An 8,474-nucleotide genomic window follows, 5' to 3' on the forward strand; every position below is an offset into this window, starting at 1 on the left:
GTAATCAGCAGTGACTGATTTTGGCTTTGGAATTCTCTTCTTTGATTCAAGCTTTGGGGAGATTAAGCTTTAGGCTGAGTAGCAATTTCGGCAGAGCTTCAGCTTATGTCGTTGAATCAGTGAAGGTTGAAGTGATCTTCGAGCGCTATTTGTAGGAGAACTCTTGAATAGATCTGTTGGCATAGAACATCATCAAGATTTCTTTCGTTGGAGAGCAATTCGAATTTGGGCTGAGGCTTCAATCTTCGAGGTTCCTTATCTGGGTGGAAATGACTCTCTTGATGGACAGAAGATGTGACGTCTCTGAAAAGTAACCACCAGATAGGAATCACCTCTGCAGAGATAAGGATATCCTCAAATCTCTGCATTTAATGCGGCTGTACTTTGTGAAGTACGTGGCTTCCTCTGAACGTTGGAAGATCAATCCTAGGAGGAATGTTCAACTGATACTTGACTTTAGTATCAGTCCATTGCGCACATTAAGTAATCAGTCTTCAACTGATTCTTCAACTGATACTTCAGTTGGTATCTGCAGTCTTCAGTCTTCAGTCCTTCATTCTTCAGTCTTCAGTCTTCAGTCTTCGACACCGCAAGCTAAACTGGAATCAAACTCTAACACTTGAGTTCAAAGCAATTCTAGTCTATTACAATGAAGTCCTATGAATTTTGGTATCATCAAAACAAGGGTTAGGATATTCCACAAGGTTCCCAACATCAATGGGTGGAGGTAACTTTTCAATAACCTCAACTATAGCCTTATCGACCGCTATACCATTTTTCGATACCACATGGCCAAGCACAATGCCACTAGTCACCATAAAATGACTCTTCTCCCAACTCAAAGTCAAACTATTTTCAATGCACCTTTGTAACACAAAATCAATCTTAGCCAAGCAATCAGTAAAGGAGCTACCAAACACGGAGAAATTATCCATGAAAATTTCCACGAATTCACCTATCATTTATGTGAAAATCGACATCATGCACCGTTGGAAGGTCCCAAGTGCATTGCACAGTCCAAAAGGCATCATCTTCCATGCAAATGTTCCAAATGGGGTGGTGAAGGCTGTCTTGTCTTGGTCCTCAGGAGCAATGGTAATTTGATAGTAACCTGACAAGCCATCAAGAAAACAATAAAAATCATGCCCAGCAAGATAATCTAACATTTGGTCACTAAAGGGTAGAGGAAAATGATCCTTTTTGGTGATGACATTCAACTTCCTATAGTCGATACACATGCGCCAACCCATGACTAGATGAGTCGGCACTAAGTCCCTATTATCATTAAGAATGATCATGATCTCTCCTTTCTTTGGCACTACATGCACCGGGCTCACCCACTCACTATCGGCGATGGGGTAAATGATCCCCTCCGCCAATAGCTTAAGAATTTCTTTGCGCACCACCTCCATGAGAACGGGGTTCAATCTCCGTTGGCCATCTCGCTTAGGCCTTGCTCCCGTCTCGAGGTGTATCTTGTGCATGCATGTGGCAGGACTAATGCCACGGATGTCGGCAAGCCCCCATCCAAAAGCTGCCTTGTTTCTCTTCAACACTTCCATTAACGCCATTCCTTACCCATGAGTGAGCTCGGCGGAAATGATCACGGGCTTCTCCTCGCCATCTTCCAAGTACACATACTTGAGGTTTTTGGGGAGCTCCTTGAGCTCCAACTTTGGCTTCTTACTCTTCGTGGCATCTTCGGGCACCACGGGCTCATCAATGGGGAGTTTATCCCTTCATTCTCTCTCTCTCTCTCTTTCCTCGGTTTCCCGAGCAAACTTCTCCATGTCCGCCGACCCTGCAAAAACCTCTACCATCTCTTGCTCCTGCATAAAAACCATCTCGGCCAAGCCATCAATAGCATCTATGTAAGAACATTCATTAGTAAAAGAAGATGATGGCATAGCACGACTATGATGCACGGAAAAAGACACAGACTCTCCTAACACGGTCATGTTTATTGTTCCATTTTTAACATCAATCAACGTGTTAGTAGTGGCCATGAATGGTCTTCCTAGAAATAAAGTATGTTCCTTGCCATTCTCCTGCACTTCTCCTATTTCTAACACAACAAAGTTCACATGCGCAATCAATCCACCCAGTCTTACAAGATTATCCTCAATTACCCCACGAGGATACCTCACTGATCTATCTGCTAATTGCAAGCACATTCGAGTGGGTTATAAATTGCGTAACTCTAGTTGTTTAAAAGTGGAATATGGCATCAAGTTGATCCCGGCCCCCAAATCGAGCATCCCAGATGCTTCCTTACAATTCCCCAAAGCAATATTGATAACAAAACTACCTGGATCGCGTTGCTTGGGCGGCAGTGGTTGTTGCATGATGGAGTTTACAACCTTGGACACAAGAATCTTCTCGTTGTCCGCGAACTTCCTCTTCTTGGAGGCCAACTCTTTAAAGAACTTCACATAGGCCGGGACGTTTCGGATCACATCCAAAAGGGGCAAATTGACATTCACCTTCGCCAACATGTTGTAAAAGTTGGTGAATCGTTGGACTTACTTTTCATTCCTCAACCGACTAGGGTAAGGAATCGGCAGTCTATAGGGCTTAGTAGCCTTGTGAAGCTTCACCTCGGGCTCTCCTTTCCTCTCTTATTCTTTTGGTGGGGGCAACTCCTTCACAATCCCCTCCTCAAGGGTTTCCTTAGGAAGCTCATCATTAGGGGCCTCCACCTTGTTGTCTACCACCTTTCCACTACGTAGGACTGTAACAGCTTGAGCTTGGTGGGGCTGCATTCCTTGGCCATGAAGCTTCCCTGGCTGTTGTTGCTACTGCATCTGGTTCAAGGTACCAGAAAGTTGCCCAACAGTTGTCACAAGGCGCTTAATGGTAGCAGATTGAGACTCCATGTTTTGCTTGGTCATCTCCATGAAGGATTACATTGTATCCTCAAGAGACGACTTCTGAGGTGGACCTTGTTTCTGAAACTACTGCGGAGCATTCTGATACTGTTGCGGCTGCTAAAAGTTTCCTTGTTGCATGAAAAACTGCTGGTACTGTTGAGGATAATGTTGCTGATATTGTTGAGGGAAGTACTGCGGTTGAGGTGGATAAAACTGCTGCTGGCTCTGATAGCCCATCTGTTGTAGGGGGCCGGCGGAACTGGTTATTTTGATTAAATCCTGACCCTTGGCCAGGAGCTTGATTCCTCCAACCCGAGTTCTGCTGACTCCTTCATCCTATACTTGAGCTCTGTTGCCCGTGATTGTACATAGGGTGTTGCTCAACTGGCGGTCTTCCCTGGTACCCTTTGGGCTGCATAAACTTCGGCCTCTTCTTCAGGTGTGTACTCCCCTATCCTGTGGCATTCATTGACTCCATGACCAAACTCGCCACAAATGCCACAACTCTCGACATTAGGCTCACGGGTGGGAGGTGGTTCCACCCTACTCATCTTCAACTGTTGCATCTCTCTCATCATCTCTGCCATCTGTTTCTGCAGCTCATACTGGGATGCCACTGGCCTCAACATTCATTCCACGGACTGATTTCTGTTGTGAGCTCTCAGCTAGAGTCTTAAAAATCTCCCTGAGCTCGTCGGCGGTCTTCCTAGCAATGTGACTAATTTTTAAATTTTTTATCTTAGTGGGCAATTTTTAAATTTACTATTCCAAAGTGGCTATTTTCAAAATCCACTCTATTTAATTCAAGATATAATATTTTCTATATTTAATTTAGAAGCTAAAATTTCTCAATTAATGAGCTAACATAAGAGTGAAAATTGAACATGAATATATTTTTAATTCTTTTTTATTTTATATTTTAAAATATATAATTATATAAGTAAATATTAGAAATTAATAATAAAAAAAATTGGGTGGGCCAAAAAGCCCAAAAATCCCGCCCAGCGGGCTGTTTGAGCAGACTTTTTAGGCCCACTTTTTTTGGGCCTCTATTTTATTGAGCCCAACCAACCCTAAATTCGGGCATATTGGGTCGGCCCATCGGGCCGGGTGAATTTTGACAGCTCTAGACGGAAGGAGTATTATAATTGTTGATAAACACTCATTTTGCATCGTTTTTATGAGTGTTTGAGTACTCAATGTGCTAGGATTATTCTCGTTTGTGATATCTTTTGTTTAAGTTTCATATTCTTTTGAGATATTATGCTTGGGTATGGTTTTGGTTTTATTTTGATAGGTTTGAGAGTTTTTGAAAGCTAAATTTAGATAATGAAGATCCAAGAGTCGAGTTAGGAGTGCACCGGGTGAAAGAATCGAAGAAACGAGCTCGAAGGGCTCGAAAAACGAAGCAACGGATCGGGCAGCAGGACGTCCGACGACCTAGCCGGCTACCTGGCCAATGACCCCGCCTGAAGAGGAGATTTTGCACTAGAGCCGGCGACAAAGCCGGCACTCGCCGTCTGGGTCGCTGAGACTTCTGGAACGTTGGAAGATGAGCGATGATTGCCACGTGATGAAGGGTTTTTGTGCTTGAGCCGGCGACCACCGGGTAGCTCGCCGGGTGGGTCGCCGTGTTGGATTTGTATACTGAAAGCAAGAACGTTTTATGCTTGTATACAATGATTCCTGTGTTCACTATTTAATCTCCTATCTGATTGGGTTCATGATTGCATATGTATGTTCTTTATCTCTATATAAGTAGATTATATGGTGTGTTGTAGATCACAGAAGATCGTATAATTGGAATAACCTTAAGAGATATAATATAATCACAGTCGAAATAACTCTAGGACAAGTTATTGGTTTAGGCTGCGGTATAGATGGAAGTAGTTTGTCTTAATTACTTATCTATACTGGTACGTCAAAACGTATTGATAGGACCACAATGAGATGTATTCTTCTATCTGACTTAAGTGAAGAATCAAGATCTCGGTAACTTATATGATCTTAATACTAATAAGATTTCAGATATATATGTTGATTTGTTTATCACTTTGATTTACTATGAACGAGAGTTATATAGTAACTTGAGTACTGTGTATCTTGGGTGATAGCGGTTAATATATGATATTTAATTATCTGTATTAGTACTCGTATCCGTATAGGATAATGACATCCCCTTAAGGAGCTCAATAATGTTTATTGCGTTAAACCCTGCAGGTTGATTAAGTTCAGGCGCAATAATAAGTTTTGAGTGGTACTGCTTAAGGATTACACAGAGATTAATTAATTGAGGCTGTCAGAGCTATAATTAATTAATGGATGTGTAACACCCCGTACTTTTCCTTATGTTGGGAGATAGTGTTTTAACACTATTGAGAATACTGATGTCGAGATGCGAGATTATTTTTTTTATATAACCAGATAAGACAGATTTTCTTTTAAATAGAGTTATGAGTGGACAAACCAATGATGGAGTTAGAGTGATGAGATTTGAGAAACGAGTCGAGTTAGAGATGCTGATTGAATTGAGTTGAGATTTTATTTTACTTCTGACTACCGGGAATAGAATTTACCGGATACCGAGTTATCAGAGATTGACTGTCCTATTAAGAAAATAGAAATATTGAGGTTGACATAGAGTCGAGGATGAGAGGGAGAGAACCCTTGAAGATGTAACACCCCGTATTTTGGTTACCTTGAAATAGCATCGAAATACTATTGAGAACCTTGAGAGTTAAAGACTAGCTTACTCAAATCGAGAGGAAGTTATCAAAGGATGGTAATATGAGTAAAATAGAGATGTTGATAGAATTGAGAATGATGTTAGAGTTGAGATAGAGGTGTAAATTGGTTTTTGAGTTGAGATGAAAGGCGAGAGATAGAGTCGAGGTAGTGATTGAGAGTCACTATAAAGAGGATTAAGCTAGAGTGACGATTCGATTAATGACGAGTGATGATCTGTTGATTAACGTGACAACTTTGTGAGCTATTTGATTGACGTTATGTGATTTACCTGATACGTGTGCACTTATAATTGAGTAATTGTGATAGTACATGATTTAATTTCCACCACACATTCCTACACTCACACTCATTATTTTTAAATATCCTCACATGTGTGATTAGACAAGTGGCCAAGTGGGGAGACAAAGTACTATTTGGGCATTTAATGGGCTTTTAATGCTTTTTAGCTTAGAGAGTAAGATTTGTGATTAAAACAAAAGACTTTCTCTCTCTTTCCGTCACTCTCATTTTCGGCCCTTCACCTTCTTCTCTCTCCCTCACGCCATTCTCTCTCTCCTCCATTGGAGACCAAGCTCAAGCTTCTCAAGACGTATCTATGGTGTAATCCTCCACTAAATCTAGTCCTTAAACACTTTCTACTCTTGATTCAAGAAGATTAGAGGAGTTTGGTGCTTGAAGAATAGAGAGAAAACTTCATTTTTCTTGAAACTACTTGAGTAAGTGTTTTAATCTTTTGGATCTAGACTTTATTGTGAGATATATGTGTATAGAAGGATGACTGAAGCATGAGAAACTCCCCCTCCACCTTTTTCTTCTTCATTTTCGAAAATTATGGTTCATGCCCTTTAAAAATCTTTCTGTTTCTTTTCTAAAATTGGGGTGAGAAATATGTTATATGTGATTATTTGAGGTGATTAAGGTGTGTTTTGTAAAGCTTAGCCTTGAGACATGATTTTTACAAAATTCAGTTTGATATATATAAATTTGGAAAATCCTTGAGGTTATGTCTTGAATGATGATTTGATGATGAGCATGAATATATGAAAAGGATTAACGTGATGTTTGATGAATGTAGTGTTTAAATGAGTTTTTGAGTTGGCTTTGATGTTGAGTGATAGTATTTTTGATGATTGAGAGTGTTTGATGAATTTTGGGAATGAAAAGTTGATGAATTTTCGAGTTTGGTCTTGTCCGCGCTGTTCTGTCCTGAGTCTTGCTCTACTCAGCCGAGAATTCATTTCTCTGCTCTGGCAGCGAAGTCATTCCTCTGCTCTGATATATTGATTCCTCTGACGAGTGATTCCTCTGATATATTGATTCCTCTGATATATTGATTCCTCTGACGAGTGATTCCTCTGATATATTTTGATTCCTCTGACTATTGATTCCTCTGACTAGTGATTTTTCTGCTCTGATATGTTGATTTCTCTGGCTTCCCATTTCTCTGCCCTGACCCGAGAAGTCATTCCTCTGGTATGACAGAGAGTTCGTCATTCCTCTGGTATGACAGAGAATTCGTCATTCCTCTGCTAAGACAGAGAGTTCATTTCTCTGCTCTGGCGTGAATTTTCCTCTGCTCTGCCGAGCTAGTCTGCTCTGCTCTGCTGAGTTTTTCCACTCTGACCACCGAGCATTTCTCTGCTCTGGTCACCGAGTCAAGCTTATGTTTGTTCATTTGTGATATGTTTATGTGTGAGTTGTATGCTTATGTGTTTGTACATGCCTATGTGCTTGTTTGCTTTGAGTATGGTCCGAGTTGAGAGTTAAATCGAGAGTAGGACGTGTGAATCCTTAGAAGTTGAGTATACCTAGGGATTTAGTTTTATTGGGTAAATAGACGTTGAGTGAGAAGTTATCGTTGAGACGAGATTGGATTTTAGTAATGAGTTCTAACTAAAGTTTATTTTATCACATGAACCTTCGTGATGATGTTGATGATTTATGAAGACCCGAGCGAGACGAAGAAGTAAGTCACCTATTCCTATCTGAGCTTAAGCGAAGGACTACAGGTGGGCAATATTTTGAGTATACGTATATCGTATGAGCTTTCTAAAATGATTAATGATGATATTTATGAGTTTATCAAATATTGAGTTAAATGATGTTTAAGAACTGTTTGACTTGCCAATTTTTGATGTTGAGCTTGTATGTTACCCTCTACTGATGAGACGAATTCGGTCTTGCCACAAGCGGGATTTTGTGCACAGAGGTGACTGTGAGCCGTCTTCGGGTCGGCCGGTCACGGTACTTGAGTGGGAGGCCTACTTCTCAGTACCTTTGATAATGATGAGTTGTAGATGTGGTACATACATATTAAGATCTTTGACTGCAGTCGTTTTTTTATGATGTTATGATTACTAAAACTGCATGCACAGATCCATTTATGCTAACTTATTTCTGTGTTTTGCTGAGATGTGGCAAGTTCCAAACATATAGCTCTAAGAGCGCCTTTCATGTTTTTCGGCGTTTGCCCACTGAGTATTATATACTCACGCCCTGCATATATTTCTAAATGTGCAGGCTAAGCAATGGAGCGAGATTGGATTGGTGCTGGTGGAGATTGTTTCATTGATGATGTTCTTTGCTGCTTTCCTTTGATGTTAGAGTTTTAAGGATGATATACTTTGCTTTCTTTCTGATATTGATAAAACCTTAGTGAGATGATACTTTATTCCTTTCTAATCAAGTAATATACTCGCGGTTATATGTCTTCATACATATAATTGATACGCCTTTTGCTGTGGTACTCTTAATTTTATGCTTCTTTATGAAAAATAAGCTGTACCTACTTTGCTTTTCTTCTTGAAATTTCTGATATTCAAGAAGTTATAACGATATTGACGTATATACCCTTGA

This window comes from Salvia miltiorrhiza, chromosome 2 (genome assembly GCF_028751815.1).
Source record: "Salvia miltiorrhiza cultivar Shanhuang (shh) chromosome 2, IMPLAD_Smil_shh, whole genome shotgun sequence".
Lineage (NCBI taxonomy): Eukaryota > Viridiplantae > Streptophyta > Magnoliopsida > Lamiales > Lamiaceae > Salvia > Salvia miltiorrhiza.